Consider the following 11,004-nt stretch of genomic DNA (forward strand, 5'->3'; position numbering starts at 1 on the left):
ACCACGGGAAGCGTTTTTTTTCTTGAGGCGTTTGATGTCCCTTCACTTATCATCGTTGTTCTGTGAAACTCGTTGTGTAAAGTTGGCTTTCCTGCAGCGTGGTTTTGCGCGACGTGGAACTCCATCAGTGGGGCATAGAAAGCTCCGCTTTAAAAGGTGCACTACCGGGATACTTCCTTCTGACTCTCTCTATTTCCCTGAATGCATTCTTATGCTAATGACAAGCAACTCAATTTTGTTGGTGGCCAATTGCCATTCCGTAGAACGCGTTTAGAGTCTGCGGGGTGGCGAGAGACGAAAGCCACCAGTCTCCTTGGCGAGGGAACGTGCGAGATAGATTCCAGTTAACGCGCCAGACATGTGCACCTGGTTCATGAAACGTCCTGTAATAAAGTGTACTGGAGCACGAGGAGGCGGGCTCGATTCCCGGCCACGGCGGCCACTTTTCTGGTAGAGGCGAAAAGCAAAAGTGTGTTCGAGATTTCGGCGCACGTTTAAGATCCCCAGGTGGTCAAAATTAATCCGGAGCCCTCCACTACGGCGCGCCTCATCGGCTGTGAAGCATCGGCACGTTTAACCCCACAATCAATCAATCAATAAAGTGTGCTGTAATCGATGTTGTTCAACAAACGCCAGAGTCTCATGCACTTCCTCTTTCCATATTTTTTGGGGTCACCGCCTTCAGGATGCCGGGTATTGAATTTGCCACTTCGTGTTCACCCGAGGCCACGGAAAAACGGACATTAATCGCGTTAGGGGAATCCATACAAATTTATTTGTGCCAAAATACTACTTGGTGCGCTTGGGTCTCATTTGTGAGGAGGTGGAGAAATTGTGACTCAGAGGGACTTCTTGCTCTGAATAACAGTGCAGCCCTCACGGGTGGCACTGCGACGGTCGATAAAGGCGTGGTCGGCAGCGGTCTCGATGCGCGCTGCAGAGACGAGCCCGTGTCGCTTGCGCGCCATTGCTTCTTTTTTGGGCCAGGGTGGGGTGCAAAAGCTATACTGTGCATGGCCGAAATGCGAGCTGACCATTATGTGCAGCCAGAACATGCGGCCGACCGAACAGAAATGCGTTGAGTTGGAGCTTCTGTGAATAAGTTTTATGAATAGGCTGGATATGCCACTGTGCAGAATCACGTACAGACGGGATGCGGGGCAGTTACCAACCGCGGGGGCTTGGTGGCTAAGGCGTTGTGCTTCTCAGCACAATGACGCGGGTTTTATTCCCGACGCAACGGCTGTTTTTCTCATGGAGGCGAAAAATGAAAGCATCCACGGGTTGGTAATTTTCTGCGTTTTCAAGACCACCTAGTAGTCCAAAATAATGTGTAGTTCTTCACTACAGCGCACATTATAGACCCGGTGTAGATTGGCCGTTTCAAAGCCTATTTTTAGTTTGAATGTTTGTGAAATGGTTTTCTGCAAAGACAGCGTAAAGTGTTCTTGACCACCACCCACTGGCACGGACATGTCAAGGCGCAAAGGGTCTGCGGTCAACATACGTGACAACGGCAGGCTTGATTTCTGCGTATTGCGGGAACTTTCGTGGATGCCTCCGCCGTCCAAAGCGCAACGCCTAGCGGAACACCATCTGGGACGCTAACACAGGTCTTCTCTATAGCTAGCACTAACTTCTTTCTATTCACTCAGCCGTGAGACTATGGAACAAACGTACACACAACTACAACAGTTCGAACATGGGTACATTAGAGAAATCAGACAATTCTAATTTCTTTCCACGTAATAGTGATGACCGCCCCCCACCCGGAGACAATTCGCGGCCGTACGCAGGCTCGCGATCATCGCATTCTGCAAATTACGCGCCCTGCTGGGTTACAGGCACCGAGAGAGGGCAAGGTCGACGGACGTGGACGAGACAAAGGGCTTACTTGAACTGCTTGTTTTAGTTCACACATGAGTTCAAAGTTCAGTTCATCAGAGAATACGATCCACATCCGACTTAATCACAAACCTGGCCGTGCGTACGTAGGAATGGTACGTACGCCACGGCATGTCGTCAACGCCATCATCATTACCTTCTCCTTCCTAATCAAGGGATGGCTCATTGCTCACTCGAGTGAGGACGAAAAAATTCAGCGCCCATTCTACTCTGTGAAGAAGGATGACCAGTGGAGCTGGACGCAGTAAAAGGAGTGCACGAAACAAAACACGTTTGTTTGTAATTTGCGGGTGAGCATACTTCCTAGCTGATTAGCCGAATGAAACTTGGAAGGACTACATTTTTGCTCGAGGGAAAAAATGCGGGGCTGTCCATTTGCCACCCGCGTCGTAGGCATCTCACTGTCTGTGTAACACACCAACCCAAGCCACTCGACCGCAAAGGAGAGCCGTCAGGCCGCATCGGGCCATGAGACGTCCACATTGAAATCTCCCACCAGCACAACGGGCGTGCCACCGGTGAGCGCGGTAACCCTGGAGTGAAACCCGCCCTTATCTGATGTGAGGAGTACGTGTGTACGTAGGAATGCGTGGATATTCCAGTCATCACGTTTTGAGTTCTTACCAACTGCTTCGAAAAAGGAAGCATTTCGCCTGGTTACCGCACGTAAACTGTCACGCATCGCGCTCGTTATGCGACACAACGACCTTTCCCGGTTGCGTCCTCCCAACCTGGTGCTGTGAAAATTGTTCTTTGATATTCACAGACAAACCTGGCATTTTACATGGGATTCTCGATATTACATGCTGCTTTTAAGGGTGAACACAGGGATCAACACACATGGGGCAGTCTTTAGAGCAGCGAGTAAAATTGAGATGAACCAACTTGCTTGGCTGGGACTGAAGAAAGTTATCTCGCGACTCCACACGGGCGGCATTCTGCTGAGAACAGTGGTCCCCAGTGTTTATATAATGTAAAAGGCAGTACTGAAGTAGTAAAGATGAAGAAAAGAGAGTTGCTTCTCGCACATTAGGTTCCACTTGCATTTTCCCTTGACCATACTCAATCGTTACTGGTTTGCGACTTTTGAATGTTGGAAGCTTCGCTTCAATTTCTTCGCTGTGTTTATTCCATCCACTTGGCACAAATGAAATGAAAACTGAAATGAAATAATCGATTTTTGGATTATATGAAAAATATCTGCTGCACCAAGTGCTGTCGCATGCAGAAATATAACCCCCCCCCACCCCCGTAAAATAATAACAGGTTCACCTGGAAAAGGATGAAAAAAAAGAAAAACTTAGCTCACTTTTTGTTTCGGGCTTGGAAGATCTCTTCAAAACCATCAGGATAAGCAATAATGAGCACAGCGAAGTTGTTCTAAACGTAATAATGAATAAACTTCAAAGTCGGCAATCCGACTCAAACACAAAGACGTTTTCAAAAGGCTGTGTTACCATACCCAGAAAATAACCACGTAGTTTGTATGAAATAGCGTAACGACACATCTTGAGCTGCTGTGATTGAAGCTTTCTTTTTTTCTGTGTTTACCAGCTGGGATCAAAACGCGAACGAAAAAGGAAACCATTTATGCCATCATTTTTCTAGTAGCAAAAGATTCTAGCTTCAACGTTTTTACCTTTCTGAAATGCCTCCAGATCTGTATATGCCGGGTAGTTCAGTTCCTGGGTCGTGCCCGAAATATATATATATATATATATATATATATATATATATATATATATATATATATATATATATATATATATATATATATATATATATATAAGAGAAGAAAAACTTCGAACAAGGTAAAAGCACGATTGTGGCCTACGTTTCAGCAAAGAGAACTTGCTTTCCTCAGAACTTGCCCTGAGGAAAGCAAGTTCTCTTTGCTGAAACGTAGGCCACAATCGTGCTTTTACCTTGTTCGAAGTTTTTCTTCTCTTGTGTTCTCTACCATCTTCAAAGTATATATATATATATATATATATATATATATATATATATATATATATATATATATATATATATATATATATATATATATATATATATATATATATATATATATTGTGTGTGTGTGTGTCGCGAACAATATATATATATATATATATATATATATATATATATATATATATATAACACAGAAATAAGGGTTGGCAGTCGAGAAAACCTCGGAAAGCAAAGGGGAGGATGTGGTAGATCATTGAAACAGATTAAGAATTTGGAAAGAAAGAAAGAAAGTGAAGAAAAAATGCCCGCCAGGTGGGATCCGAACCCACGACCTCCAGGAGGTCGTGGGTTCGGATCCCACCTGGAGGTCGTGGGTTCGGATCCCACCTGGCGGGCATTTTTTCTTCACTTTCTTTCTTTCTTTCCAAATTCTTAATCTGTTTCAATGATCTACCACATCCTCCCCTTTGCTTTCCGAGGTTTTCTCGACTGCCAACCCTTATTTCTGTGTTATTTTCAACGAGCCCCTCATTTCCTATTCTGATTCGCTATATATATATATATATATATATATATATATATATATATATATTGTGTGTGTGTGTGTCGCGAACAAGTTACCTTTTTTGGGAAACTCAAATTCTGTACACACGTGCCATACAATGTACAACGGCCGCACGTGTGCGTCGGTTTGAGTGGCGGGGGCAACGTCGGTGGGCAGCGGTCGCCGGCGGCGGTAAGAACGGCCTCCGCCGCTGCAAATGTCCGGAGATCAATTGTTCCGCGCTCAGGGCGTATTGATTGGCCCCTCGACTTCCCCTCGATACGGCCTGTTGACGTCTGAAACGCGCGGTCTCATTGTGCGGCGCGTCGGGACGACGACGACGGAGCGAGCGGTTTAACGCCGCCTCGGACGCTTGGCACGCGCGCACGCTGCGTGTCGTACGTCACTAACGGCACGCACGCACTTCTGCGGCGGTTACGGCGTGCGCATTACAAGTGAGATAGCCTTTTTTTTTTGTGCACGAAACTGTATTTCCAGTTAGGCGGCAATTTGTAATCGCCACCAAGATATATACTTTGTCATTATTTAAACGTTGATAATATGCTGCTAGTTTGGCTATCTGATGCGCATGCGCAGTCGGGTAATTCTGTCGGATGCGTCAATAATAGCGGAAATAGAACTATAGAATGAGAAAATTGCTACTTTCAGGACACATATGTTAAAGAGATATGTAATAGCAACAAAGCTAATTGTTCAGTGAGCGAAGGGGACGTGGAAAAGGGCACACACAAACAATGAAAAGTTAATGCATTATTAATTAGAGATAAAAACGCGCATAGCATGCGCAATATCATGAGTAAGACTGGTATTGATTGTATTACTGGACGCGGAAAGTGTCATCAACCAGCAGATGACGAGGACTTCTCCACAAATACAGGCGTAGGTGGGGCGTTAAAATTAGGTTGTGGATATGGTATAATAAAAGACCCTAAAAGAAAAGACTCTCCTTTTAAAAGCATTCCTTCGTTCCATAATTAATCAACCTTTTAACAATGGCAGCTGTGTCTAAGGTGTCTTAATCTCGTTTTCAACTGATCAACGGGATAAGGTCAGGAAAAGCCAAACCCGTAGTTTTTGGTTCCTTGCTTGTTTGGGTTCACCTCAGCGCTTGTTTATTTCTTACAAAAATATCAGTCTGGTCTATTCGCCTAAAATGCTTAGAATTTCGCCTTTTAAACGGCCTGACAACGGAAGCTCAAACAAAGTTAGTACTCAAGTCAACGAGTGAATCGAATTCATTTTGGGCGTGGGTATGGTGTCATCATAAAAAGTAGTATAGGAAACTTTCTGCATTGTTGCTTTGGCTTTTGAAACTCTGTCGTACATAGCTGATTTTTGTCTGGAGAGAAATTGCCGTTTCTGCTTCGATTTTTTTGTGCGCTGAAACAAGCGTTTTCCAGTTTAATTTTACTTTCGCTTAGAGGAATAAAACCTTTTTTGGGAGTAACATGCATAGTACCTGCATTATTTTCCTTTCAATTTATACCGCGCGCTTATCATGCAATAGTAGGAATTACCACGAAAAATAAAGTTTGAGCAACGAACTTAATAAATGCAGTAAACATTAGAAAACAGAAAATGGACATGCGTGAGCATCGGAAATACTTATTCCAAACACTGAAGCATCGCGAAAAAACCATACAAACATTGCAAAGTTAGAAGTGACCCAATATTAGGTTGGCCACGCAAGCACAGATACTTGGCGAACATATTACGGCGTAAAAACATATTTACGTTATTCGCCGTGTGCGAAACGTTTCTCGATATTTAAAAAGAACTCGTAAAGATATATGACGTGCACAGCAGTGTACGATAATTTATGCCAGCTAAGATAAACCGTGCCATGCGATGGCTTCTGCAAACTCCAGGTCGCTGTGCAACCCTTCCCGCGCCGTTCACACCGCAAAAGTTGTGTTGAAGATTTGTTGTAGTTGGTGTCATGGGCGTATGTAAAGTGATCACTATAGTCACCGTGAGAAGCGATGGAGAGTAGACCACCCTACCTTTGGCACCACCTCAAACCCAGATAAGTTTTCTCGAAGCCACCTGAACCACAACAACGCCGGTCAGGTTGAAGTTCTTACAGACGTGCTCACGTGAACATCAACTGTCCATCGAAGCTCCTCAACCGTCCCTCACCTTCAACTTTACAACATATAACACCACCCCACAGTTAACATCAGGCATAACTATACATGGTAATCTCAGTTAAATTAGAAGCTTTGTTCTATTGCGCAATGTAATTCCCGCCTGTAGGACGGCAACTACAACGTGCTAAACAAACTACTTCCAAAGTTTAAGCCCAAGATTTATTTAGCGTTGCTGAACGTCGTTCAAAAAAAAAAACGGCCAATGGCCAATCGAAAACGGTTATAACAGGCGAAACAGCCTATACCCCAATAGAGAGCGCAGTAGGACAGGGATAGGACATGCGCTTGAGGCGTATACCTATTATTCAATCTTTTTGCCCGTTCTATTGCGTTATCTTTTAGTGTTCACTATAAACCAAATCGACCGGCGAATCGTCCTGTTAAGAAAAGATCCATACACGGTGTGACGCAGGGCGTTGTGCAAGATCATTCAGTCTGACGACGGGCGAACCGATAGCAGTTCTTTTGTCGTTCCTGGCTGTAGCAGACAGTAGGGCGGAGTTTGTGACGGCTCTGTGGTGCCGTTTATCAAAGGCCTTCGCTGGTCGGGAATTTGTGCCAGACCTTGTAACATGGATTTCGTAAATAACCACATTCAGCGACAGATTTGGAGAGGCATATCTCCGGACACGAGCCGTTCACGAGGATTGGACGGATTAGAAATGGTGGAGTACGTCGGCTTTGAGGTTTCTGATACAAATAATTGCCTCAGTAACAGCTACACAAAGGTAATAATAAGTTTCTTTTTTAGAACGAAGTTCGTAGCTACGGCGGCAGTACCAACCTAATAAATCCACTTGGCAACGCAACCTGTATTTCTAGTGTTTTTCTGAACGAGTTTGTAAAGACCAGTTACAACTACGGTATTTCTGCGAGCGTGTGTGCGTTCATGTTTCCAAAGGCGTGAAAAGACACGGACGAAGGACTCAGGTATACACGAACAGGACGCCTCAAAACAGAAAGCTGGGCGAGTTGGTTTGAGTCTGTTTACAAAGGCGCGAAATGACACGGGCGAAAGACAGGTATGCACCAACACGGTGTGTGCGTGCGTGCGTATGTATGTATGTATGTATGTATGTATGTATGTATGTATGTATGTATGTATGTATGTATGTATGTATGTATGTATGTATGTATGTATGTATGTATGTATGTATGTATGTATGTATGTATGTATGTATGTATGTATGTATGTTGACTCATGACATGGATAAAAGGCTAACATGATCGAAAACGAACATGTTAAAAACAAATCTCAAGCAACCGAAGGGGCTAATTCAAGCAACTTGAGCACCTTTACGTGTAAAGAGAAAAAAATAAAGACGTTGACACAGACCGTATGTTGGTCTCCAACAGTTTACACTGATTGAGAACTCCTGAGTGAAACGCGCTTGTTTACAACTACGGCTGAAAAATCTACCCCTCGAGCTGCGATGATTGTTAACGGAGAGTAACTCTCGTTACCCACACTAAAAGAGATAAGTATATTTTCTGTCCCCTTGGCGGAGGCGAGCGTTTCTTTGCGAACCTTCTGCCTTTTGAGTGGAATTCACTGGGCTTCGTAACGACAACCGCGTTGCTCTCGTGTTCTCCGTGTCGCGTGAGTTACGAACTATTATGAACCCTGGGCAACTTTCTTCTTTTGACTACACTCTCTCTCTTCACCACATTATCAGAATAGGCGCTCGACCCCATTTGCACTTACGACTGGAGTGTTTGTGCAGATAACAACTAGATTGACGCATGACGGCCACGATCAATAAAAGGTTAGCCAGTCGGCGGGTGCACTTCTTTACCTACACGAAAAAATCGATATTAAACGAATGACAGAAAAAAAGCACGTCATTTAATTGCCGTGTTTACAATTCTAGCGAGACACAATTACTGCGTATCAACATATGTTCCCTCCCTTCCACTGGCAACATGCATGATATCAGTTAATGGCGAGATTTTCTTTATATCATTTAATGCTATAAAGGCTGCCGTGCTCCGATATAATAGCTGATGTGACCGACTTTTGTGGCAAAATACTACGGTTTTTAATTGAACGCAATTTTTCTCTTAACGCTTTCCGTTACTACGTAAAATAAGGGTGGTAGAGCATATAAGTATTATGAATAGGTGGAGGAATATATCAGCCGTCAAAGTTAAAAAAATTCCTCGCAATATTTGGAAGCAGAGGTTAAACGGAACACGTTTCAAACGGGAAAATACTTTTCAAGCATTGTAACCTCGAAACTTACGAACGCGTTTACGCGTAAAGTTGCCCGAAACAGCGGAGATTTTAATGTTCGAAGGGTTGTGCGAATTCTGCGAATACTATGCCTGACGGTGCAAATTATTTGCGACTGACAATGTAAGAACACGATCAATTGGCGCATGGTTGAACCGGACAGTGAAAGAGCACGCCATGCGGCCGGCGAGAGGCGGCGAGCGGACCGAATCAAATGTGACCTCTCGCTAGGCCTCCACCCTCGTAGTGTACGTGTTTCGAGAGCCATCGAGCGATATTCAGACATTCACCAGGCGGGCAGTGGGTGGTTGGACGGCGTCTATAGGTCGCGTCTCAGCACGAAACGGGCCAGAGTCGCGTTGGTGCCCCCGTGGCATTCGGTTCGCGACCGTAAACACAACCACGGTGTTGCAAAACAAACGCGCAGTTGAACATCGAACGTTCGGAGCTCGCAGTGGCGACTACCAGCCGCGGCACCCTGCGCCACCCTTTATCGACCACTTCAGATGTTTCGCCAAGAGTAGGAATCGGCCTTTTCGGCGGCGGCTACGCGAGAAAGCGGCCGAGAATATCAGGACCTTCGGGAGGGCACTGCGCATATTTGGACAACCGCTTAGGCCTAGTGTCCACTGCACGTCCCGTATACCGAAAGTGGGTCACCGGCGTCGGTCGCGCTCTACGCGGGGCCTGCGCTCCCCTTTGGCCGCTGGAGACGGCCGCTTCAACGCCCATCCCTTCGGAGCAGGAGACGCGACTGGCAGCCCCTGTAGGGGACGTGGGCACGCGCTTTTGTTGGGCGGGTCCCGTCTGCTTCCCCTAGCCCCGGGACGGGCGTCGTAGCCGCCGCGTCGCGGGCGCGCGATGTAGGTGTGTTGCGGGCGTCGCGCCTGCCCCTACTTCGACCCGTTTGTCGGATGGGTGCGCACCGGCTCGAAACGTTCGCCCTATGGAGAGACTCCGAGCGCTGTCTGAGAAGTTGGCCGCGCAAAAGCTGTCCCAGAGGGGAAAAAGCGTGCAGTGGTCGGCTTTAGGCCTAGTGGCGTCCTTGCCCTTTGCCCCCACACGCCTCGCACCCCGTCGTGGCGGGGCCCCGACGTCTCGTGGGGCTCGACGGCCCCGCGTCGTGCCCTGGGCTGCGGCGAGGCGGTCGTCGGCCGGGCTGCTGCGGGGCGGGAGGGGCGCTCAAGCGGCGGTGCTTACCTTGGAGAAGAGTGTGCAGCTAGAAGCTCGTCTCGATTGCGGGCCGTGCACGTGGTTACGAAGGGCAGCATCATAACGCGTCGGCGACGGGCTCCTCGCACAGCACCGTGCAGGGCTGGCCGACTAGACTGCTGCTGCAGGCGGCGCCTTGTGGGCGCATGGTCGCGGGGGCCTCCTCGGGGGGCGCGCCTGAGCTGCAGCTGAAGGCCTAGCGCGGAGGGCGGGGGGCCGGTGGGGCACCCCTAGGCCGGCCCGTTCACACGGTGACGCACGGGGGGCAACCTCCATTTACAGAGCATCGTCCCCAGGGTGCCACCATTGGAGCTCGGCGGACGGCGGCGGCGGCGGCGACTCGGGGCGCTGCTGCGAAGTCCCGGCGGCACCGTACTATGATGCCACCACTCGGACCACCACCCGGCGGGGAACCCACTCCTGGACCGCGTGCCGAGCAGCTGCCTCTCACTTCCCAAAGGCGCCGCGGCAGTCCCACATCCTTGGCCGGCGGTTATTCCGTGCGGGTGTCCCTTCTTGCTTCGGCGGCCCCTTCTTGAGGGCGCTTCGGGTGACGCGAGCCCGCTGCTGCAGCCCTGCTTCGATCCGGCCCTGTCCTGCTGCCTGGGCGAGCCGCTGTTCCTTCGATCGGCGCCACTCCCCCCGCTGCCGGCCGCTGGGGCCCCGGCGCCCCCCCTTCGCCGCCCTTGGCGCCCCCTTGCCGGGACACCCCCTCTCGTGCTGGCGGCGCCATCTGGGGACGCGGCGGGGCAACCCGCGGGCCGCCGCTCTCGGCGGCTCTCGTTCCGAATGAGAAGGTCCGCGAGACGCGCTCGCTTTTTCGTGACATTGATTGGGTAAAAGGGGAGAGGGGGCGCAGGTTTTCGGGTTCTTTAGGGGAGGTGCCGGAAGTACAGAAACTGCCGAGACGCGGAGGAAGCGGCGTCGGGAAGAGGCGCCGCTTGAGCGCAAATATGGGTCAATCGTCGCCTTCGTCTCGCGCC

General features: G+C 48.4%; 1 protein-coding gene across 10 annotated transcripts in view; it reads right to left on the reverse strand.

The window, feature by feature from the left end:
* Para (sodium voltage-gated channel paralytic) overlaps positions 1-10,660 on the reverse strand; it is a 376,926-nt gene extending 366,266 nt beyond the window's left edge. For 5 of the 10 annotated variants that reach the window (XM_077699538.1, XM_077699534.1, XM_077699537.1 and 2 more), the window contains exon 1: positions 10,010-10,659. The gene's annotated coding sequence lies outside the window, so the exon portion shown is untranslated. Of the gene's footprint in view, positions 1-10,009 lie in introns of all 10 variants that reach the window. The other 5 variants (XM_077699542.1, XM_077699543.1, XM_077699533.1 and 2 more) reach the window with 2 other exon arrangements.
* Positions 10,661-11,004: the final 344 nt, after the last annotated feature.

This window comes from Haemaphysalis longicornis, unplaced genomic scaffold, assembly GCF_048455015.1.
Source record: "Haemaphysalis longicornis isolate Haplotype H1 unplaced genomic scaffold, Haemaphysalis longicornis Haplotype H1 scaffold_2, whole genome shotgun sequence".
NCBI classification, from domain to species: Eukaryota; Metazoa; Arthropoda; class Arachnida; order Ixodida; family Ixodidae; genus Haemaphysalis; species Haemaphysalis longicornis.